Source organism: Grus americana, chromosome 12 (genome assembly GCF_028858705.1).
Source record: "Grus americana isolate bGruAme1 chromosome 12, bGruAme1.mat, whole genome shotgun sequence".
Classification (NCBI taxonomy): domain Eukaryota; kingdom Metazoa; phylum Chordata; class Aves; order Gruiformes; family Gruidae; genus Grus; species Grus americana.
This window is the reverse complement of record NC_072863.1, coordinates 14233715-14259453: the sequence shown is the minus strand read 5'-3', so window position 1 is coordinate 14259453 and position 25739 is coordinate 14233715. Positions and strand designations below refer to the sequence as shown.

The 25739-nt window shown below is 37.7% G+C and overlaps 1 long non-coding RNA gene across 1 annotated transcript in view; it reads left to right on the top strand.

Moving 5' to 3' along the window:
- Positions 1-1597: 1597 nt before the first annotated feature.
- LOC129212012 (uncharacterized) overlaps positions 1598-25739 on the top strand; it is a 110018-nt gene continuing 85876 nt past the window's right edge. Inside the window, exon 1 of the long non-coding RNA XR_008579045.1 lies at positions 1598-1682. This is a non-coding gene — a long non-coding RNA (uncharacterized LOC129212012). The remainder of the gene's footprint in view (positions 1683-25739) is intronic.

Here is a 25739-nt window from a genome sequence, read left to right as displayed (position 1 = left end):
ACTGTAACTAGATAAGACATTGGGATAATGTGCAATTAAAGTTCTTAATGTTTTCAAGATCCACACACGCATAGAAAAGATAAAAGAAATGCCAACTGTATTTTGTCACAAGTGTGAAATTAAGGAACTTTATTGCCCTGAACATGCAGAACTGTAGAGTTCAATAACCATTATGACTCAGTGTAAGCAAGCGAGTATGTAATGTGCAGGCCAGTGATGAATCAAATTGAAAATGCATTTATGACTTTTTCAGTGTCTGAAATAAGCCCAGCGTAAGGTTTACGCTAATCATTCTATATCATTGGCTTAAGGACTGTAAGGAACCAAAGACAAAGCTTTAAACAAACTAGCGCTAAGTTGGCCTAGTTTAGAAACTTTTTTTCATAGTTTTGTTAGTCATAAAAGCAAACAGAATTTTAACAGGCCTTGTAAAGAAACCTTTTATTGGATTTCTGCCAGAGTCAGGCTGGTGATCAAATGCAGCGGCAGCTTTGCATTTCTGTCAAACAAGCTAGGAGATTTTTAAATCATTAGAAAGTGATTACAGAGAAGTGATGAAAGAAGTAGGTAAAAATAACCTCTATTCCACCTGATGAGGTCTCTGAAATTTGATAGTTCTTCCCAGAATATCAGGCATACAGTGAGACCACTGCTAGTAAAACATGAGCTTCTAAAGTGGAAGTATACTACAGAAGTGCTTTGATTTATAATTAATACAGTGCAAGTGCAGTAGCATGCAAATTCTTTCAGACTGCTTTCACAGAGCTAGTGAACTACAGGATATAGTGAATTTAATCTTGGAAAAGCTGAACACTTTTCATTGCACATGGAGATTAATGGATATAGTTATCACAATCTTTTCATGTTTTTTACTTTGCCCTGTAGTACAGAATTATGCTTATATCAGCTGATGGAAGGAATCTCACATTGACAAGCAGTTCTTCTGAAGACTTGACAAAGAACGTGTGGTTGTTTTATAGCTGCAGAAGGAAACATACAGGAAATATCACTTAATTTGTTCCAGGAGTGTTTCTGATTTGTAGCATTTGGAAATTTCTGCTGGTGCAGCATTCCTGTGCTCCTGTCTATCTCCAGGTAGGCAGTGACAAAATGGAAAGCTCGTAACTTAATGTTGGCACTTTCATTTTAAAATCAGAAGTTACCAAGAAAATTTAGGAGTAAAAGTTCAAAAGGCTTAGAACCTGAATTCCAGAATTTGTCAGCATGCAGAAATGTCACTGAAGTTGGTGCAGAATGCAGTGTTGCAATACTGCATTATGTTAAATGGAGCATCCTCAATCAGTTATTGAATTTACCTATATCCTATCAGAACAGAATAACTTAAAATCAAGAGCAGAACCTTAAGGGTAATGTGAAACTTTGCTTGCTTTCATACTATTATAATGTCTAAAGTCAGTCATGAATTATTAATTATGATGCTCGAGACAGCTGGCCTACCTCAAAGGAGGTGCAGACGAATACTGGTTCCAAGCTTTGGCTAGTAAGAGCTAATTCAGATGTTCAAAAATCAGACAAAGCAAGGCTGAAGACTATATTGGAAGAAATCTGAATTTCCTATTCATTATATTGTTGCTTAGGGTTTAAGAAATCCACCAAACTTTCCTGTGTGATTATCCTGGTTCTGGCGAGGACGGAGTTAATTTCACAAGGAGCCAGGACAGGTGACCCAAGCTGGCCGGGGGCTATTCCATACAATGTAACGTCATGCTCACCATAAAAGGGGGCTGGTCGGGCAGGGGCGGCTCCAGGGATGGGCTGAGCGTCTGGTGGGATCAGTAAATTGTTCTCTGTTATCACCCATTGTGAATATCTGTTATCAGTACTGTTGTTGATTGTTTCCCTCTCCCTTGCTGTCCCAGTAAACTGCCCTTATCCCAACCCTCGAGGCTTTGCCGTTGTTTTTCCATTCCCCTCCCCATCCCGCCAGGGGAGGGGTGAGCGAGCGGCGCATGGTGCTCAGCTGCCGGCTGGGGCTAAACCACGTCAGTGATTTTTCTCACTACAGTCATATCAAAAGCTACCAATGTCCAGGAAAGTTGCCTGTCGTTTAATGTGTTTGTAAATACTGGCCTTCAACATTTACAAAAAGCTACCTTTGGCATGCCACCCACTTCTCGCTGTTTTGTGATGCTGGTTTATTATAACAGTTCCACTCCCAGCTGTGAACATCCCATTGCAATTAAACACATCTTAATTGGCTTAGTTTGCACACTCAGTCCTGCTAAGTCCCCATTCAATGTTTGTAAAGCAGAGGCCATCATACACACAATAATCATATTCCCGAGGGCCTTTCTATATACTCAAGCAGAATTTATTCCTAAATGGCTAGAGTATGAAATACCTGTAACTTGTGCAGTGAGACAGGAACAGCTACTTTTTATGCATCCCCTATTTTCATTCTTCTCATGGCATTTGAACTGCTTCCAGGCCACATGGAATGTTGTGCACAGGCCTATATAAATATTGTCTAGTTGAAAGTGGCTCACGTTTCTGGCCTACTTTGAATTGTACAAAAGGTAGGAGACTACCTACCTACTGGAAAATTTGGAAAAGGAAATATTAAAAGGGTTGAATGAAGAAATCTCATAAAGCATGCTTACTTTGGAACTGTGTTTTACTGGTTAAGATCTTGCATGCTTATTTTTAATTACCCACTAGTCATGTACTTACTGTGCATCTGATCTAGTGATGTGCAGTGTTCCATTAGTCATTGAAGGTGCTTGTCATACCTCAAGCTCAAGTTTTAAATTAGTTTTTGTTCTAAAGCAGTGTTTTGGAAGTGCTGAAATGGGTGCTTTTGGGGCGTGGTGGAGTGGATTTGGTAGTAAAAGACATCAAGGAATTGATTTTTGTGGCATATAAATGGAGACATTTCTCAAAGGGAGCCCGTAAGTGGGTAGTTGTCTGATGCATAAGAAGGATTCCATGCAGTCATCAATTGAAGAAATGAACTGAATCTTTGTCTTTAGGATGCTGGTATGACACTGGAAATACCACATTTAAATTCACAATATCTATAAAAGTTGTAAACACTTTAAGCACCTGAACCATTTTATAACAACCTTGGAACCCAAGGGTCAGCTTTTTCCTTTCTTCTCTTAGGTTAGTGGGTTTTTAATAGGTCCTATGTCATCTCTTCAAGATGCATTGTCATGAAAGCAGTGTTCAAGTGGCACTTGTTGGCAGCCTATACTAACCGCAGCTTTTCTTGATTGATGCCTGGAAGAACTGCAGAAGGCTTTTGTGCACTGAGAATTTTTCAGAGACCTGGATAGAACTGGGTATATCAAGTTTTCTCATTGTCTGATAGCAAGCAGGAGGCATCTAACTACCTTTATTCCCTCTGGTAATCTGCTGTGCTGTCTTGCTTGTTTTTTTGCCTTTTTCATGTTGTATACATGAGTAATTTGTTTTCTTCTCTTTGTCTGTATAAATAGTGTCTGTGTAATACAAAATACGTTAAGGGCAAATTGGTCTCAGTTTATTTCCTTGGTCACTGTGTGGATAACTGTAATTCAGTGTCTGATTCTGAAATCCTTAGACACTAGAAGTTTAGTACAAAGGAAGAACTTCATGTATCAGTAAGATATTGTGTACGTGTTATTTGAACACATGGTTGTGGGTTTTTTTTTTTCATGGACCTGTTTCAATTTTTAAAGGAATTCATTACAAAAGTGCACATGCTATTATTTTTTTTAGAACATCTGCTTTTGGCTGCTCAACCAAAAATTTTTTTCTAGCTTTTAAACTTAACAAGACGTGTCAGCTTAAGTCTTTAATTGTCATTTCTGAATTTTAGTGTTCTGAATTGTGTTGTAGTTCTGTGATTATGAAAAGTCTCCTCCAAGAGTTTTAGTTGATTTAGTGGAATGGGTTTTCTTGATTGTGTGTTTTTAACCAGGCAATAATATTTTTAATACTAGTCTAGGGGAATTCGTTCTTTTCTAGTATTTTATTGCACTGGTACATAGTTTGACGACTTCTTGATAGGAGTACAAAGGTAGAATGCCTTATTGATGGTGCTTTATAATCAGTGTGATCCATATTGTGCTGGCATTTAGCCATTTTATGCTTTATTTACTTTTTTTAATGTAACCACAACGTGATTTTGCGAAGTTATAAACATTCAGTTAGAATATCCTATGATACGTCATTTACACCTATAAAGAAGTCATTTAAGTGGATCAAAAGGGTAAGCACACTATTATTACTGGTAGTATTTAATAGTCTAGGATTATGTTAAAAACATGAGTTACAGGCTGTGTGTTTAATGTGTTTAAGAGTTTGGGTAAGGTAAGATTTATCAGTATTTGCTGCTTGTAGTTTTTCAGAGGTCCCAGAAATGTTTGCTTATTGGAAGAGTTACCTATGGTAATAACAAGAACTTGTATTTTGGGGTGGATAAAATAGACTCCTGGTGTTTAGTGAGCTGTAGTATTTTTCACTAAGGAACAACAGAGCACAACTTATCTCCAGTGGAGTAATGTTTATTAAAATAGTGCAGTATATGCATGTCTTTATTTCTGCTCAGCAAGTGTTGTCAGCCCAGCTAATAAATTGATCATGATGGACTACAATCCTACTTTGAGAGAGCTCATCAGGTAGTGAAAGGGTTGAAGGGTGGAATTATGCTGATTTAGAAGAGTCAAGATTTTTCCAATGTCTATATTCAGCCTCTGAGATTATTAGAATGTTCCGGTACTACCACTGTATACCAATGATAAATAAGCAGGGAATGTGTTATCCAAAGACAAAAAGAAAATGCCTGTTATCTGTAATATAAGGTGTGTTCAGTTTGTGTGGCAAGGTTTTGGTAGCTGGAGGGGGGGGATGGTGCTACAGGGGTGGCTTCTGTGAGAAGCTGCCAGAAGCTTCCTCCATGTCTGATAGAGCCAATGCCAGCCGGCTCCAAGATGGACCCACCGAGTCCATCAATGAATGGCAGCACCTCTGGGATAACATATTTGAGAAGGCGGAAAAAACTGCTGCACAAAAGCAGCTGAAGAGAGGAGTGAGAATATGTGAGAGCAACAACTCTGCAAACACCAAGGGCAGTGCAGAAGGAGGGGGAGGAGGTGCTCCAGGCGCTGGAGCAGAGATCCCCCTGCAGCCCGTGGAGAAGACCATGGTGAGGCAGGCTGTCCCCTGCAGCCCACAGAGGATGATGGGGAGCAGATATCCACCTGTAGCCTGTGGAGGACCCCATGCTGGAGCAGGTGGAGGCACCTGAAGGAGGCTGTGGCCCCGTGGGAAGCCCGCACCAGAGCAGGTTTGCTGGCAGGACTTGTGACCCCGTGGGGGACCCACGCTGGAGCAGTTTGCTCCTGAAGGTCTGCACCCCATGGGAGGGACCCACGCTGGAGCAGTTGGTGAAGGACTGTAGCCCTTGGGAAGGACTCACATTGGAGAAGTTCATGGAGGACTGTCTGCTGTGGGAGGGACCCCACACTGGAGCAGGGGCAGAGTGTGAGGAGTCCTCCCCCTGAGGAGGAAGGAGCAGCAGAGACAACGTGTGATGAACTGACCACAACCCCCATTCCCCGTCCCCCTGTGCTGCTGGAGGGGAGGAGGTGAAGGTGTTTTTAAGATTTGGTTTTATTTCTCATTATCCTACTCTGATTTTGATTGGTAATAAATTAAACTAATTTCCCCAAGTTGAGTCTGTTTTGCCTGTGACAGTAATTAGTGAGTGACCTTTTGAATGAGCCTTTTGCCTTATTTTTGCTTCCTTTTGTCCATCTGAGGAGGAGTGATAGAGCGGCTTGGTGGGCACCTCATGTCCAGCCAGGATCATCCCACCACATAAGGTAAAATATATGATCTTGATATTTAATCTAGCAATCTCTATTATCAGCTGTTCTACTCACATAGTTTAACTGTAATTGTGTTGAGTATCATATAATTTACAGAAAAATATGTATTCCATTATGTCACATTCTTTGACTATGAGATCATTGCTGTACAACGAGAGATTAACCAAATGAAGTTTCCTAACAATATTTACAGCTTTTAGGTATCTTAGAAGGTATTTGCCTATAAACTAAGTAATTATTGACAAGAAATTTTTGACGTATTTTCTGTTATAAATAGCATCAAGTAGTAGCAGTGAAAAAGAAAATACTGAACTATTCAAATAAAATGTTACGTTAGAGAAGTGCAAATTTTAATGCCCATAAACTTAACGTATTTCAAGGGAGTTGCTTGTTCACTTAATATGCACAGAAGAATGCTAATTTAATGTTTATCAGACTTCAAGATCATTATTCTAATGAGAAATTCAGATGTGTGACAATGTCCGTTTAGCAGGGGAAACAAATAGACTTAAATAATTACATGTTGTTGGGGAGATCAATAGAAATAGAAACTTTACACCAAACTTTTGTATGGAGTAAGCTACATGAAGGTAAACCTGATGTAATTAAAAGATCAGTAGGTTTATTTGTCATTTTGATGGAAGTATAGATCTGAGTTTATTGGTTTTCAAGAGTATACTACTTTTGAAAATAAGAAGTCTCTTCTTTTGTTAATTTTGAAGTCTTATGGTGTTTAATGGCTCGTTAGAGATGTAAACATTGAATAAGATCTGTAAGCAGTAGCATTGAGAATATACAAGAAGTACATTAAGGATGCGAGAATGCAAATCTTTCAGCAATTCCCTTTATTATGTGATCTCCTCCACTTCGTCTTTGGTTTAGGTGTCCTTTCCTCAGTGGTGAGTCTTTACTAAAATAGAACTGTTTGCTTTTTTTATAAGTGGGCAGAACTACTGAGGTGCTCTGCAGTGGTGGAAATTGTTGAGCATGTTGCGAAAGAGTAGTGTCACACTCCTCCTATATACTTATCAAATCTGAGAATTCTATTAAAACCTAAATTTACAACCGGAATGCCACATGATTTTCATTCAGACCCACTGTGGCAATTTTAAACTTTAAAAAAAGTTGCTTCTTCCAAGGCAAAAAAGTTCTCTTCAGAGAAATTTTGCTGTTATTTTATATGTTAGTTCAGTATTACACATGCAAGTACACCCATAAGGAAGTGTATTCAAAAACATTATTACTCACAAAAATGCAATGGATAATAGACAAATTACTTGAAAGTCAGTTTGTGCATTCAATTTTCATTGCATTGTAAATCAGGTGCTTGTCAAAATGTTATCCATAAAATATAAACTTACAATGTGTAATTAACACTTGCTGGATACTGATTATGCTTTCAACTTTTGTATTCTAAACAGAAACTCCTAATATATATGATAATGATATGTATGTGTAAATTGTGTATACAATGATATTTGATTATACTCATCAGGTTTTAAAATATGTAATTAAAAGACAGTAAATCAGTAAATATTTAAAAATACAATGCTGGATTTTAAACCGTGCCATTATTACTCTTATAGTGTCTCAAGTAATCTCATACAGTATTTGTTAAACATGTAGTGCTATCCTTACACTCAAAAATGTGGAATTTCTGCCTGCCTCCCCATCAATGGTATTTAAAACCCGTTGCCTACTATGGGAAGATCTGGGAAGTGTACTAGGGACAGGCATAGATACACTTTAGCCAGATATTATGAGACTTCACTGAACATTAGCTGCCTAGGATCTTTTGTGTAAAATCCCAGTAGGCAGCTACAAGCTTTATTAGGTGCCCAAATACCTTTGTTAATCTGGTCATCAGGCAGTGGCCAGGAGCACACACCATGTGATTTGTACAACTGGATTTCTTTGCTTTGAGCTATAACTTAATTCTGGTTAAACCACAAAACAAGTAGATCTGTTAGGTGCAACAGAAGAATTAGTAGCATTGGAGTAAGTGTAAAATAGTACAGTGCTTGTCTGCCATGGATAAATAGGTCAGATATTGATTGAGGAGCAGAAGTCTGATCATTATAACACTTTTGCACCTGAAACCTGTTCATGGATCATCTTCTAGCCATTAAGAGATGAATAAAGTTTACCTTGTTTCAGTGCCTGATCTCAGAGAAAGATTGATTTTGGAGGTGGCGTTGGTACAATATGTGGATGTTTTAAACATGGATGGAAGAGGTCCTCAGGTAAATAGCAAGGACGTGAGGGAGAATTTCATTAGTGCTGATTGGCTGATCTGATCTGAATGTGCAGTATTAGTACGTACTTTGGTGTTAAGAAGTCCTTAGAGCTTATAGCAGTACCAGATTGTGTAGTCCAGAAGCACTCATGATATCAAATGAGAGAAAACAGGAAAGACTGAGTCAGGTGCTCTTCTTTTAGAGAATTTTGTTCTTTTGTTGTTGTTTGCCAAGTTGATTTTGAAAATTTTACTGCTGGTGATAGGGAACGGTGCCTCTGCAACACTGGATTACCATAATTCTTGATGCAGTCTTTCACACTTCATCTTTTGCACACAGGTAAAACAGCTATGGGAAACTCTAGGCATTTCTCAGAGATATGAACTGTATATGTATTTCTAATAAGGACTCTCTTATATTGAGCATAAGAAAGAATGTTTAGTCTGAAAACCAGTATTATCATATTCAACCTCTGATTTATAACTGTTGTCAAGTTTTCCCTCCAATATTATTATTCTAGAATAACATATGTATCTAGAAATATATTCCAGTACATTTTATGTAGGGAAATTAAATCACTTTGAAGTTGTTAAAGATGTTTCTGACATGCAGCAAATACATCGTGTTGTCTATGCAGCCTCCTGTGCAATCCTACAACATTTGCATCCTTACTTTTTCAGTACAAGTTAATGTTTTTTCTTTGGAGTATATGAATGTTGCATGATGAAAGACTTGGGAGATGCGTGCAGAAGTGGAATAAATAACCCCTAGGTAACTGAGCACACTGAGTAACCCATTGGTTTGAACGCAGCTTACAAGTTTTAAAAACAAAATTGTTATCCTCAATGTAATGTAAGTAGTACAAATGTAAAAGTGCATCTAACAGCTTTATGTACCAAGGGTTGAATATCATCAATATAACCAAAGAAAAAAAATAGTTGGAATAGTCTCTGATGATGATAGGAAGTGAGTCAGATGATCAGTTATACAAGAAATGGACAAAGTACATGCGGTCCCTGATTGCAGGATGGTAATAAGGAGGTCAGAGGTTGGGGAGAAAAGTTAATTACATTTGAATCCTTACAGTGCTGCATTACTAGGTCATTAGGAACAACTGAGAATGGCAGCTTAAGAAAGAAGTATTTTATGGGATCGGTAAGGATATTTCCTCTAATTGTATCAACTATTTTGTAAAATTATACTGGAAACACAGCAAAACATAAGATCTATCTTTAAGGTGCAAAAGTCTATTTGCCTGATTCTGCTTGCATTACACAGGTGTAAAGCAGGAGTGACCTTACCACAGTGGCTAGGTGAGAAATCTGACCTGGGAAATGTTCCTTTAACTGCTCGACCGTGCCTATTATTTTAACAAAGTGGTTTATTCTGAACTTCAGAGGAAAAGAGGCTGAATGCAGGAATATAACACCAAAGCTTTCAGTATGAGAGAGATTCCTCAGGAAAGAACACTTCTCTTTGTAAGAAAGTGAAGAAGGGCATGTTGTGTAGTTAGGCCTTGATCTTGCCTTGCTATTTTTCTGTCTGCCTCATCTGGCTTGCATCCCATGTCACAGGCAATGTTCTTAACATACAAAAGTAATTATAAAGGAAAGTCAAAAGCAAGTGTTTGACATTTTCCTTTATTTATTGCTGAGGTGGTTTAGCTTTCTGATTTGTTAATCAATTTTTATATATGAGTAAAAAGATAAAATAAAGCTGAATCTTTCATGGAAACATATGATAACTGGCCTCAAAGACTTTATTTGGACTTTTGGAGAGGAAGCTAATTTCTAAACTTTTTTTAATAGATCACAACAGCTTCTTTGAGTCGTGATTTTTTCCAATTATGATACCTTGCTAAAAATGGGTAATTTTTGGTTTTTATGAGTTTTTTTCATTCAGACTTAATATTACCAGCAATGTAAAAAGCATTGCTTTGACATCTTTGTCTGTTCTGAATGGATTCAGGTAACTCCATGCAATGTGCTGACCTTGTAAATGCATGCTAAAGGTTTTCTAAATCTGGATAAATTAGTTAGCCTTTATAGCCATGCCTCCTGATTATGGCTTTGTTTGGAATTGTGCTTTGATATATATTTCTAATTTTGGGTTGCTTTTTTTATCTTAGATGGACTTTAGACTCTCACTCTTTAGGGCATTCTTCTTCATTTTTTACAGTGTGTCCTGTTTTTAAATGCTCATCCTCTTGCTGTCTGGACTTGTTGGTCTTCTTTTCTCTACAGTATTGGTTCACTCTGAGATGATCAAATACTCTTGATGCTGGTGTAAATTGGTGGTGACATCTTGGAAATCCATTGGCTGCACCAAAGCAAAATTACTGAGGGTGGGTGGAGAATTAGAGTTTGAGATTCTAGCATATTTCAATAAACTATGCTCCTGGGTAGAGGGCTTACGTTTGGTTCCCCACTAAGTATAGCAATACCTTACTTTGGGCTATTTCAATTTTAAAGATTCCTGCTTCATTGAGAGTCATAAGCCATAGGCTGTAAGTTACAAAGCAGTGTGATTTAACTGTTTCGTCTTTATGTAATTCCGAGTCTTATCATTCATGAGCAAAGCTTCTCTGATTAAAGCCTTTTATAGCCCCATGTGACAGTAGAATTAGCCCTGAGATCTTGCTCTGAGTTCCATTGATTAGGAATCATGAGTGTTTCAGTAATGAAAAATAGTTGAGATCAGCTAAAAGCACACATGGAATAGCTCAGTTGCCCTAAAAAGAGAAATAATTAAACACTCAATGGGCTAGACTGCTACAATAAGTGATAGCACATTCACACATTCAGAGTGTGTTAGAACCACTGTGTTTGTCATCAAGCCAGCATATTCTGTGGCTTAGGCTTCACTTTGAAATCAAAAGCACTGACTGATAGCAGCAGTGATTATTTTTTTCCTCTTTGGCCAGCAAATCTTTGTGAATCTCCAGTTCTTGGATTATGTTACAGAACATTGAAACATCCCTACCCTACTACTAAACTGGTGTAATTTTCAAAGAACACAGATGGGAAGGTAAAAGTAATTAGCAACCTGCCTGCTTTGGCCTTGTGATCAAAATTTTCCTAGTTAATAAAAGTGACCACAGCAAGAAAATGCTACCATCATCCATCCAATTAACAAAGTTTTAATTATGGCGCAATTATCTGTAAACCTTTTTTCACATCTGTTATATAGTTTGGTTCTAGTCTTGTCTGATAATCAACACTGGAAAAATCTGGCTAAGTAATGAATGCCACTTATGGACCACTAAGAAAGTAACTTTAAACTGTACCATAGAAGATTTCAGACACTTTCATATTTGACAGATAACTCAAGTGTCCTTTCATATTGCTGTACTTGGTTTGTCTCCCTACACCTCTACCTTGTCTCAGTTCTATCGGTGTTTTGTGTCAGTAGGAAGACCTTATTCACCTCAAAAAGCAAAATGATACTACTTTTACTTCTAGTGACAGAATGGAAAAAACCTTGCAAAACAAACCATCTTTTTTGTGTCCTGGTTTTGGCTGGGATAGAGTTAATTTTCTTCATAGTAGCTAGTATGGGGCTGTGTTTTGGATTTGTGCTGGAAACAGTGTTGATAACACAGGGACGTTTTCGTTACTGCTGAGCAGTGCTTACACAGAGTCAAAGGCTTTTCTGCGAGTAGGCTGGGGGTGCACAGGAAGGTGGGATGAGACACAGCCAGGACAGCTGACCCCAACTCACCAAAGGGATATTCTATGCCATATGATGTCATGCTCAGCATATAAAAAGCTGAGGGAAGAAGGAAGGAAGGGGAGGGACATTTGGACTGATGCTGTTTGTCTTCCCAAGTCACCGTTAGGCGTGATGGAGCCCTGCTTTCCTGGGGATAGATGAACACCTGCCTGCCCATGGGAAGTGGGGAATGAATTCCTTGTTTTGCTTTGCTTGTGCGCAGCTTTTGCTTTACCTATTAAACTGTCTTTGCCTCAACTGACAAATTTTCTTACTTTAACTCTTCTGATTCTCTCCCCCATCACACCGAAGGGGAGTGAGGGAGCGGCTGCTCAGCAACAATGAAAACAGCCCTGTGGTATCAACACTGTTTCCAGCACAAATCCAAAACACAGCCCCATACTAGCTACTGTGAAGAAAAGTAACTCTATCCCAGGCAAAACCAGCACACCTGGGATCAATGAATAAAACTTTTTGGATATTCTAAGAATTAAGTCTTAGAAGCCCTTTGACCCTTTCCTACTGTGTGACACTGAGCAAGTTACTTTGCCTTTGTTTTCCCTGACAAGTCTGCTTGTCCTATTTGCATTGTAAATGTTTGGCGTGGATTGTCTCACAGAGCAAGATTTTGCAGAACCTTAAGCATTAAATTCCTGATTCTAAATATAAATTAATTTGTACAACTTTTCCTCTGTAGCCTCTATTTTGCTGTTCAGAGTCTGGTTTAGTTACAACTTTTTTTTTTTTTTTCTCAACAATTTTGGGTGGTGGACCTTTCAAATAACAATATTAGTAAAGTCTGCTGATAAAAATCCTGAGAAAGACTAAGATAGTATCTTCAGTAATCCTTGTTACATTCAAGTCAGATAGGCATCTTTTCTGTGGAGAAATAAAGAATCTACTTCCCTTAAGAGGTAAAAATATGGGTGAAAAGCCAGTGCATCTTTGAAGATATTTCTCTTCCACATCTGTCTCATGTGACTTCAGGACAAAATGATCTCATATAGTCTTTCTAATCTCAGTATCAAAATAAATGTCAGATTATACTACTCTCTGACTCAACATGCAGAGTAGAAAAGTCAATATTAGCCATACTACATCTGTCCTCTTAAAAGACAGTGGTTGTGTTTAATTTCCTGGTCTCATGTGGTCCTGCAGTGAATGACCTTGTATTATTTTTAACTGTGTCCTTAAGCAGAGCCCACTGAAGCCAAGCAGGATGTTTTTATGACTTTAAAGAGCTTTGGATCTATCAGTTATCTAAATATGTCCTTTTTATTGTTATAAATCAATAAATCTGTTGCTCTGGCACATTTTCAAATGTTACCCTTGAAATAGTTGCTTATTCATTGAACAGCCTGTTCAAAGCAGATCAGAATATTGCCAAATTGCTTTAGGTATACTTTGCGTTGATAGGTCCCAATTTTGTAAATATAATAGATCTTAAAAATTAAACATGATTTCCTCAAACTATTCTCCCTGATTTCCTAATTACCTAACCTGAAAGTCTGCAGAGACTGATGTGCCTTATATTTCAGTAAAAATGAATTACAGATGAAATGAGGATTTAATTAGAAGGAAATAGGCAATACTGACTACAGTATGGCCGGGGACATTTATTTTTATTAAGTAATTCTTATAGGAGTTCATCATGTAATGTGTAGATAAAGTAAATCTAATTAAAGAAAGAATGTGATATCCTACGTAACTTTCTAGGAAATCTGGGAAAGTAAACATAAATGTTACCTTGCTTTGGTATACCATATGGTAGTTTTTGCTTCAAAATAAGGTTCTATGTGGTAATATTTTTGTTTCTGTAGTTTTGTAACACAGAAGTGAGCTTCTTGAAATACCTCTTTTCATATTTCTTGGACACCAGAAAACCTCAGAGCTGTGAAAATGGTGAAGACAATTACCTGCTTCTTCCTGCTTCAAGTCGCAAAAGTAATTGAATAACAGTGGTACTTTGGAGTTGTTACTGAGCTTTGAGAATTATCTTGTTTTCTAGTTTTAACGCATCATGTACAATTACGATGCATTAAACACATCAAAAATTAAAATAACTACTTTTCCACTAGACAACTTTTGAATTGTTCAGATAACTACCATTCTCTCTGGATTTTTAAAGCAGACAAAAGGACACAACTTCCATATGCTTTGTGAGGAGTATTTGTTCTTGGTAGAAATAGTATCTTGCTAGCTGTCTTGCTAAACTGAATATTTATCAATGGATTTCCCTTAACTCTGAACTAGAACATCAACTAAGTGAAAAAAATGCTACCTCCGTGAACAAATAATGGGAAACTCAACAGTGCTTGTTACTGGCTAGCTAGGGATTTCTACCTCCAGGAATGTGTCTCTTGGTATTTCTAGATCTGTATTAGTTTATAGCTGAATGGAAAGTTCATTTCCTGAAAAACGTTTAACTCATACACTCTTTATGTTTAGGAACAATGTATTCTGGTAGGTTCTGAAGTGCTTAGCTTATTAAAGCAGATTTTCTTATACCCATATTTAATATGTTATTTGTGTACTGCATTCACACTTGTGATAGCCTAAAGCTTTCATGATAGTATTTTATTCCATAAATAAATCTTGGGTTTGTGGAAGAGCTTCTTATTCAGACAGTGAATGCCTTTTCTGAACTGTGAAAAGGTAAACAACAAAATAATCTATCTCATGAAACTTTGCAAAACAGACCAAAAGTGTGGACTTCAACAGAAAGAACCAAAACCGTAGCATTTGGGATATAACTTCTGTTGTACCAAATCTTGCAACAGTATAGCAGTCCACTCTAGGGCTAGATTGTCAGGCCAGTGTTGCTCAGCCAGTCTGTTTCTGTCGTGGTTTAACCCGGCCAGCAGCTGGAACAACCACACAGCAGTTTGCTCACTTCCCTGCCCCCCACTAAGTAGGATGGGGGAGAGAATCAAAAAGAAGAAAAGAGGTACAACTCGAGGGTTGAGATATAGATGGTTTAATAGGACAGAAAAGGAAGAGAATAATAATAACAATATTATTATCGATAAAAAATATACAAAAAAAATGATGCACAGCACGATTTCTCACCACCTGAAGCTGATGCTCAGCTCGTTTCCGAGCTGCGCCGCCTCCCGGCCAAACCCCAGTTATATGTGGAACATGACGCCATATGGTATGGAATATCCCTTTAGCCAGTCTGGGGCAGCTGTCCTGGCTGTGTCCCCTCCCAGATTCTTGGTTGCCCCCCAGCCTCCTCGCTGGCAGGGCAATATGAGCTAAAAAGTCCTTGACTGCTTGGCAGCAACTAAAAACATCAGTGTGTCATCAACATTATTCTCATCCTAAATCCAAAACACAGCACTACACCAGCTGCTAGGAAGAAAATTAATTCTACCCCTGCCTAAACCAGGACAGTTTCTAAAGCAATATGTCTTTGTAAATAAAATTTAAATGTAATTTTATTAGTGATTATTCTGAAGTATATTAGTTTACCTCTGGATGTTTATGAATGTTACGCTTCATTCAGGGTTAGATCATCTTTTTTTTCCTTTTGTTTTTCTAATTGCACACATCATTAGAGTAAAAAAGTGTTCTCATGAAAAACTGAGTTGAACTTGGATGTATGTGTGGAGCTCTACTCTTTCCAATTTTTTTTTGTGATTGCAAACATGACCAGGGGATAGCAAACCAGAAGTGACTGTTTTCATACAGCAACTGTTCTTCTGTCTTCTATGCTAGACAGATTTGTGGTGTAAAAAAGCATATTATGCTTATTCTTTTTTTTTTTTTTTTTTTAACCTCTGAAGCTGAGCTGATTCTACCAGTTTTTTGTGAACCCCAAATAAAAGAAGTTGGGCTGCAAGTGGGAATATTATATAAATTGCTCCTGCTTCTGTGTAATTAATGTATCTATGATTTTACATGAATTAAATGGGAATCCTGCCCAGTGCTGCAAGTAAGATGATACAGACTTGGGGTTTAAAGTAAACGACAATTGCTAGCTGTTGTAGTGTAAACTTCAATTTGTGTTTTTATGACCATCTAAACTGCCAATTTCTACATTAAAATGCACGATGACAGAAGTTACATGAATGTCCAGTCCTTGGTTTGAAAATAGAGGTGGATTACTTAGATCAATGAAGAGCATAGTATTTCCAAAAACTGATGGATGGATTTATGAGCAGATTTAGCAGGATTATCTGAAAGTGTATTCTGGCATTTGTAGTTTCTGCAACATTATAGTTTGTCTCGTAATTTCACTAAAGTTGGGAAGGAATACTTGTGGTTAGAAAATGCAATACTTTCCTTATTTTCCTTTTGAATTACTTTGTCACTCAAAAAGTGGCAGGGGTGGATAGTTAGTAAATGCTAATTTATGGATATTTGCTTTTTATAGAATGGTGAAATCATAGCTGATATAACTTAGTGAATAGCATTAAGTCTGGGGTTTACCCCTGTCATTTCAAGTTCATTGATACTAATTCTTGGGGTTACATAAGCAATGCCGTAGTATGAAGGGTTCCCATTGAGATGAACAGAGATGCTCTTTGTTGATACTGAAGTTTGTTAAAGCTAATTCAACCTGACACCACCTTGTGTCATGGTTAATTACTCTCAAGTTTAGCAGCAATTGTGAGCAAAGCCCCTAGGTTAAAATCCAGAACAATTTAATTTTTTATGCTGCAAATAAATGCTGAGAGATTCTATAGAATTTCAGAATGCATTTGTAGTTGAGCAAAACGTAAGATTGTGTACATTAATGTACTTAAATCTTGGTTGTGCCTTAAATGTGGATGTGGTTTGGGCTGGAAGAAGCAGAGGGCGCATCCGAAGCAGCAGTAGCTGACAGCCTGCAGAATGTCAGACCTGGGAGTCCAGCAGAACATAGCTCCAGCTTATCACTGTGTCACTGAAACATACCCAAGGGGAAGGGTTAGCTTCAAAGCACTTTTCCCCCATCTTTTTAACTGGGATTGACAGGAGAGGGAGATTTTCTTTAAGAGTAGAGGTGGGCAGTCTGGGAAAGAATTTAATTAAGTATAACTTCAGTGGAAATTCTAATTCATAGAGGTTTGCTAGCTTTGATTGTGGCGATTTTAATAAAGACAGAGATTAGGCTCTCTCTCTCTGTTTCCCTTTAAAAAGCTAACCTGAAAAGTGTAGCTATGCAAGATGTTAGTTTTGGGCAGTCAAGAGGTTTACTTTCCATTACTTCAAAGTATTTAGTTCAGATTCTGACTTTTTTTTTTAATTATGAGAAGACAAGCAGTATATGCAAACCCCAGCCCCTTCTGGGACTACTGCTTTAATAGTGTATGCAGAGGCCACAACTGCTCTTGCTCACATAGAAAATGTGCTTTGACAACCATTAGATAATGTGATGGAGAAGGAAAGCAGACGGCTATTACAGATTAAATTAAGATGGATCCAAATTAACTGCAGGGTTGGAAATTCAGGAGGTTTTATGGGAGATTTCTGTTTCTTGAATGGAAAGAAAAACTAAAGTTGTCTTTAGAAACAAATTTAATGGGAAAAAATAGTTTTGATTTTCTCCAGAAAGATACCCAGAAATTTCCTACTAGATTCCTACTGATTCCTACTTCAGTTTTTCAGTTACATTGCTCTGTTTTTTACATTAGTTAGTAACAGGCTCTGTACAGAAATTACTAGCGTTATTGACAGGATGTGAAGTTTCCAGCAACTAGCAAGACAGAAGAGTGATCTCTCAGAAGGCAGCCTCATGAGAGAGAGGCCCTTCTCCTCCTCAAGATGGGAACCCTCTTGTCTTCACTCCCACCAAATTAAATTAAGCTTGAATTTTTTACAGGTTGCTTGAGGCATCTCAGCAGGTTGGTTCAGCACCTTCCTTTAAGCTAATGCAGAGGGAATGATTAGCCATCTCTTGTAAGAGAAAATGTGCAATTTAGGAGGCATCTCTTATAAGATTCACTCAATAATACAATCATTTATATGCTATTGTCCAACAATTTCAGGTTTCTAGGCTTCTGCTACAGTTCAGTGTAATAATATTAGTATCTGTATGGTTGTCAATACACAGAACTAATTTTATGAACTTACACTTAAAATGTTTTATTGTATATTTCATTCTACTTGGTTTTTTTGGTTAAGTATTTTTTCCTTGTAGTTTCTCATAGAAATAACTCTTAAATGGTAGAACATCTGCTATAATAAATACACGAGGGAAATCTTCAATGAAGAAATGTAAAACAGAAAAAAAGGATCATGGAAGTCACATCTGGACATGAAAAGGAAAGAACAAAAGACGAAAGTCTAGAACATACTGTGAACAGTTCTTAAATCTTGCTTGTAAAAGTGAGCGATAAGAGGTATTCAGCTTGCTGTTGAGCAACTATTCATCTACTCTGTAATATCTCCCAGAAGCTGAAATGTGAAATATTCTTTGGAAAGATGTGAAGGAATAAGATGACAAAGGAGACAATACTTTAGAACAGTCTTGGAGTCGTGGAATCTGTGAGAACTAGAAGTAGTGTGAAGTTAGTGCAAGATTCAGACATTCCTGATTCTTTTGTATGAATAGTCCTGTGGCTAGTTACGTAAGAATCTAGCCCTGGAAAACATTCCATTTTACTCTGCTGAAGTGATTTTTTTTAAAATCACTGATTAGTTTAAAACAGAATGGTTTAACCAAATCAAGATAAGATTTTGGCCTTTTTTCTTTCTTAAACTTATTTGGGAAATAATGAACTAAAAATGTCTTCCTCCTTGTTGGAAATATTTATTACTAAGAAAACCTGTTTCTGAAACATATAGAAGTATACACAACAAATAATTTCTGTAATAGGCCAAACTGGTTTTGCTTTGATGTAATATTTTCCCTTAAGAAAAATAATGAAAAGACTATATGGATATATATTCATTGAAACTATCTGAATATGGAGTTCCTCTGTGAATTGCCTGTGCTTTAAGATTATCTAAAGCTCACAGCTTTGCATCAGAAAAGCAGAGATTACTCTCTGCCTTAACACATTTTCTTTTTTCTTAAACTGCAGGTGAACATATCCTGAGAGATACTTTGCTGGCTTGATGTTTCTGTGTTAAACTGTATTTAAAAAAAGGATGTCCCAAGGCTGACTGCTGATGTTGAACAGGGATGGTAGGGACAAACTATTGGAACTAGTTGCTGCTGCAAAGCAAGTAAACGGTTCCGTTTTATTTACTTTTACATCTTTAGATTGTATGATAAAAATGAATAATTAAAGCGTGAAGAAAACTAAGTTCATTGTTTTAGGTTTATGTATGATAGCATATTCAGGATTTTATGCAAGATAAGGCACGAGTGACTTGCTATATAATTTTGCAAACTTTGAATAGCTTGATGTGTGTGACAAGGAGATATCGTAGTTACTATATTTCAACTAGACATGAAAGAAGGATGTTCGAAATAGATTTTTTTTTTTAAATTAATGCTCATCAGAGACAGAAAAAGAAGACAGGCAGCAGCAGTAGTTCTATATAGTTTATGACTTTAAATCTCCAGATTTAGATCACTTTTTTCACAATTTTGTTTTTCTCAGTGGCTTAGTATAAGACATGTATACTCAGATTTTTAACAGTAATTAGGCACTCAGTGCTTATAGGAACTGAATACTTAATATGTTTTAAAAGTGGCACATGATTTCTGTGTTTCAGTTTTACTTTGTAAAGCTGAGACAATGTTATTCCTCTTCTTTACAAGGATATTGTGAGATAAGTATTAAGTACTGCAGTGTGCTTGGAACTTATGCTATTCTTAGGTATCTAATGTGGTTTAGTATGTGAAGTACCTAATGTCTAGATGTTCTCATCTTGCAGAAATTACTTTGGTAAAACTTACTATAAATGAGTTACCTTTGTAAATAAGATGAGGTTTTAGGTGGTGATGCAAATTCCAATACCAGACACTCCAATGGACTTGAATGATCTTTGATTCAGGTCCATTAAAATTTGTCACAAACAATTTTCAACATACAGGTTCTGCAAGTTAATTTTAGTTCTGGATGTGTTTCTTCTTGTTACGAGTAATCTGATTACTTTAAATAGGACTGTTCAGGTAGTTCCACAACATCCAAACTGAAATATTTGACTGTCATATTTATGCAACTATACTGATTGTGACCATTCCTATTCAGGTCAAAGGAGTTTTAGTTTCTGAGGCAGTAAATATTGCTGGTATTAAAGGCAGCCACCCACCTCTTTACAAGCTCTGCAGTGGCACGACAGCTAACTTGCCATTACTTTTTTTATGTTAGCAGAGTCAGCAAATGTTTATTCTCTCCAATGCTGCTTTATTAACTCCTCTTGCCTATTCCCTCTATCCATTGTACCTACCAAAGAAAAAGAAAACCTGTTTAGACAAAGTGCAATGATACTGCAGGATATTGATAAGCTGTCCTTCACCCTGTGTTCCTTGTCAAATTGGTGTGGCTTTCTGCTTGCAAATGCTGTGCAATCCTACTGAAACGTGCCATTTTGTGCCGCCACCAAATTTATCCACTAGAGTTCTCCATTTTGTGGCTTGAAGCACTTCTGATGGCTCTACAGAGACTGTCTTGACCCTGTTATAGAGACTGTATTTTGGAAATAGCATCTGTATGTGTTGGGTTTGCGTGGCAAGGTTTTGGTAGCGGGGGGGGGGGCTACAGCGGTGGCTTCTGTGAGAAGCTGCTAAAAGCTTCCCCTGTGTCTGATAGAGCCAATGCCAGCTGGCTCCAAGATGGACCTACCCCTGGCCAAGGCTAAGGCCATCAGCACCTCTGTGATAACATATTTAAGAAGAAAAAAAAAAGTTAGAGAGAGCTTTTGCACTTGGAGAGAGGAGTGAGATGTATGAAACTCTGGAGACACCAAAGTCAGTGCAGAAGGAGGGGGAGGAGGTGCTCCAGACACCACAGCAGAGATCCCCCTGCAGCCTATGGAGAAGACCATGGTGAAGCAGGCTGTTCCCCTGCAGCCCATGGAGGAAGGATGAGGGGGTGTAGAGATTCCACCTGTAGTCCGTGGAGGACCCCACGCCAGAGCAGGTGGAGGCACCTGAAGGAGGCTGTGGCCCGTGGGAAGCCCACGCTGGAGCAAGCTCCTGGCAGGACCTATGGACCTGTGGAGGACCCACGCTGGAGCAGTCTGTTCCTGAAGGTCTGCACCCTGTGAAAGAGACCCACGCTGGAGCAGTTCATGAAGAACTGTAGCCCATGGGAAGGACTCAGGTTGGAGAAGTTCGTGAAGGACTGTCTCTCGTGAGAGGCACCCCATGCTGGAGTAGGGGAAGAGTGTGAGGAGTCCTCCCCCTGAGGATGAAGAAGCGGCAGAAACAACGTGTGATGAACTGACCGTAACCCCCATTCCCCGTCCCCCTGTGCTGCTGGGGGTGGGGCCGAGGTTGAAGCCGGGAGTGAAGTTGAGCCCGGGAAGATGGGAGGGGTGGGGGGAGGTGTTTTAAGATTTGGTTTTATTTCTCATTCCTCTACTCTGTTTTGCTTGGTAATAAATTAATTTCCTCTCTAAGTTCGGTCGGTTTTGCTCGTGACAACAATTAGTGAGTGATCTCTCCCTGTCCTTATCTCGACCTGCAAGCATTTTGTTATGCCTTTTCTCCCCTGTTTAGTGAACGAGGGGAGTGAGAGAGTGGCTCTGGTGGGCACCTGGCCCCCAGCCAGGGTCAACCCACCTCACTGTATGAGTGAAACAATTAATTGTCATTTAATTAAAAAGGCTTGCAGGAATTGGAAAGAAATCTTACAAAATTTCATTGTGAAGTTGAGTCTTGAAATATACTTCAATAAATACTATGCATGATGTTTCAAGGGATCTGTACTGAGAAATTGTGAATTTCTGAACCTTATTTTGTCATTGATTCTCCATGATGATTCCGCTATAGCAATGAACATAAATTGAGGCAGTGTCTCATTTATGCAAAACTAAGAATCCAACCCCTTCAAATGAGTTAAAATGATTTTTAACTATAGACACAGAAAAATGCATTCAGTAGTTTCATTATCAGTGTTCCAGTAAGTACTAGAAATAATTTTATTTCCAAATTAAATCTATGGAAGTGAACAAAGCTCATAAAATGAAGAAATATAATTCATTACATTTAAAGTGAATTTCTTTAACTGTTGTAAGGGCAAGCAAGATAAAATGTCTGAGTAAGTTTAATCTTAGATTTATCAAGACCAATAAAATTAGGATTCTTTACATTATAATGTTAATACAGCCAAAATTTAAATAGTTATCTTAAACATTTATTATGACTGCTGTATCTATTAGATAAAATCCATTACTTTTAAATGCCAACAATGTAAGATAGGAAAGTGTGGACACTTCTAGCTGAGAAAAAGATGATTGTAAAATTTTCTTAATCATGGACTTCTAGTGCATAAAGGAAAGTGCAAATTAAATTTTGGTCTGAAACAATAGTAATTACAACAATTTCCAAGTTCATTCACCGGTACCAGCTACGCAGTATTAATTCCTCTTGAAACCTGAGGAAATAGAGGATTATGTCTAATAAAAGTAAACCCACTCTCATTTTAACAGAGTTATAACAGTTTACAGTTTATGCTGTTTATTGGATTCCATTGAAATTGCATTTTTAGTATGCTTAGTTTGTTTTGTTGTGATGTTCAGCAGTACAGTTGATAGGTCCTCTTTCTCTAGTTTTTCTGGGAATTGTGTATTTCTGTTCTCAATGACAAACCTTGTCTTACTGAAAGGATTGGCATAAAACTGAATTACAAGTAGTCCACAATTACAAAATGTGCCCTCCTTCAGCACACCTTAGGTGTTCCTTCATACACTTTATTCCATAATAGAATAGCTCACATCTGTGCCAAACTCAGCTAGGAAGTCCTCTGGATAAGAGAGCTGTCCTGCCTTTTTATTTTGCATGTCCACTCAGGCGTGTATTGGCCACGGACCCAGAACCTGAAGTAAGAAACGTGCCTGAACTGCCTGAGCTTTAAAAGCAGCCTGGACACGAGTGTGCATTGCTATGTGGAGGCTCACGAAGCAGCCAGTACACAAGAATGAGGTGCCACACTTTCTTTGTGGCACATCTGACATGATCATTTCCTATCACATTGTCTTAACTTTTATTGGGGGTCTGATGATGCAAACTTCATGTGAGTGGCAAAGGTAGAATAGAATACGAAAACCTCTTCCATAGCCTCACCTTCTTTTTGCTGCTGTGTTTTGGTCCCAGGTTAAATCAATGAAAAACTTATCTTTTCAAGCTGACTTTTCAGCTTTCTCCTTGGGTTACTATCTCAAAGAGTTTATAAGCTCTGTTCTGTTCTGTTTGTTACCTAGCAAAGTGTCCTTTTTTAATGGCTGTGGCTTCTAAACAGTATGGCAATGGAAATACATCATGTTAATGTTATTCTACCACTACCAATAAGCATTAATTAGAGCCATAATTTGCTTAGTATCTGTTCGGATTACTTAGGATGGTAAGAGCTATGCTGAATGGTAGCTCTTTGTACAATCCATCTTTTAATTCACTCTCTGAGGCAGATGACTATTCAGAGTAAGGTTTGTAATAGTTCCAGAGTGCATTTGATTTCTTAGCACCAAAAACTCTCTCTCATTTCATTAAAGAATATTTTTTCCCCAGAATGGATTTAGTTGTCCATGCTTACTAAATGGAAATAATAGTTTTTAATTATGGTTAGTTGGTGGAATGCATTTTTTTATCTGATGTTTTCGTTGATTGCAGTGTTTTATGTTTGGTATTTTTATATAATCTTTTGATGGAAATAGCGTGTTTTCCATAAACTGTATTGGATAATTACTAAGCATAAATTCTGCTTTGTCAAATTGTACTTCAGGGTTCTTTTTGACACTTCGCTACTTTTCAGTAGCACTTTTTCTCTGTTTTCTCTCTGCTTAATAAAAAGAGTAAAAATTAATAACTAATATTATATTAATACTATATTATTAATATATTTTATGTGCTTGGCATTCTCAGGTGTTGGATAGATACCCTAGTAGACTGATAATTGGTCAAGTGTTTTTGGCCAAGCAGACCCTTGGAATTACGTATGTTTAGCTTTTATTTTTAATGACAGACAATTATTTGAGTATCAAAGAGCTGAGCAGCAAAGCTCCCAAAGTATCCATTGGGATCAGGAGCAGCATTTTACCCATATGATGTTATTCTGGTGCTTTACTGAGGAAAGAGGCTGAGCTGCAAATGTGTGCTGGCATAACGTATCTAGTTGAATCAATCCTATGGGATCTAGGGGTTAAATTATTAGTGCATCAGGACAGGATGCTCCTTATTTTGCAGGTTTATAAAATAGTCCTTGATTAGGGATCCCTCGCACTACTGTAATGCAAATAAAATAACATTATTTTTTAAGTACAAGGCTATATAACCATAGCATTGAAGACCGATGTTTTGTTTCTAATGGCTAATAGAATTTTTCTTCTCTCAGAAGAAAATCTGTTATTTACACAACTCTTTTCCTCAGCCAATAGCTTCCACATAAAAAGTAGCTGACACTTTGATCTGTATTATTTAAAACTTGCCTTGCTAATTAATTAGATTTTTTTAGCCCATTCCTTTTGATTTAAAACCCAGGTTATGGTACTATTGATTTGTAACCATGTTAATTTTTTAAGTGTATGGAAATGGTTTATATTGGACATTGATCTGGTAAAAGACCCAAATTTCAAAGATACCAAAACCTGTGCTGAATTGGAAGATAGAGAAAGTCAGCTAAAGTTTATGATTCTTAGGTAGTAAGTTTAGGCAGACCCTAGAGTCTAAGTAATGAAATAGTTATAAAATTTTTATAAAGTGCACCGATTCTGATATTCAGATATAAAAAAATTTGCATTCTCATGTTTGAAATACATTCCTCCTTCAGGTGTTACATACGAAGTGCTCCTCTGCAGTTCGTTTATATATTCTAAAACTTCCCTCCCTCATTTTTTCCCACATCTTTCATAGTCCTGACTTTGCCAGTGTTAAAGCATTGCAGCACCTTTAGAGATTCCAGATAGAGCTTGATTATTTTCTTTAAAATGCTTTTCCCAGTAATAAAGAACCTGACAAGGTTTGATAAAGATAACTCATTGGGGAACATGTGGGTGTTGATTGTCAGTCCGTACAATGGTTTCTATATCTGGTGTGAAGATACCTGCAGTACCACTTGCATTATTATCACTCACTCGTACGTAGCTTGATTGTTGCTGTCACAGACCCTGGATTTATGGTATTGCTGAGAATTTAGCAGGAGGTGAAGGCCAGAGGAAGCCTCTTATTTACCAAGAGCTTCGAAATGTTTAACAAAGGGGCCTAGTCCAAGTAGGAAGAGAGTTAATATATCTTAATTTCGTAATGCTGTTTTCCAGTTCCTATATTACAGTATATCCTCGCTACAGTGTATAGTACGTTCTCAGTGGATTTGAGAAAAAAAAAAAGAAAAAAGAGAGGGCAGTTTTTAACTGCCTGAGGACTGAGACTTTGGGGAGCAGTGAGTGCAAAAACCCTAACACCCTAAGGCTGGTTTTTTATTTTTGGTGCAATAGGTCCCGATTTGTTCCTAAGGGCTATTCTTTGAGTTTGACTGCAATAACAGGTGACTGGCCTGTGTCATCCAGGGAGTACTGCCGGTTCAGTGTTTTATGTCAGTATTGTTACAAGCGTTCTAGAACTGTAAATGCGAACAAAACTGAAAGTTTGGAGTGATAGTAGTTCTCAGGGGACTAAAACTATTTTTTTTTCCTCATGTTAAGTGGTGCATGTCTGTATTGCATTGAGTCTCTTGTTTCAAGTTTAAGGAGGATTTACAGCAGGTATTTAGCACATGCTACTCTGTATTTTTGTTGTGGTCTTTCAGCAGTCATTTGGAAGGGAAAAATACTTTCAGTTTTGGGGAAGGGGAAAAAAGCAAGTGCCTGCTGGTGTTCCAGAGCGAATGTTCTTAAGGGCATGGACAGTTATGATAATTTC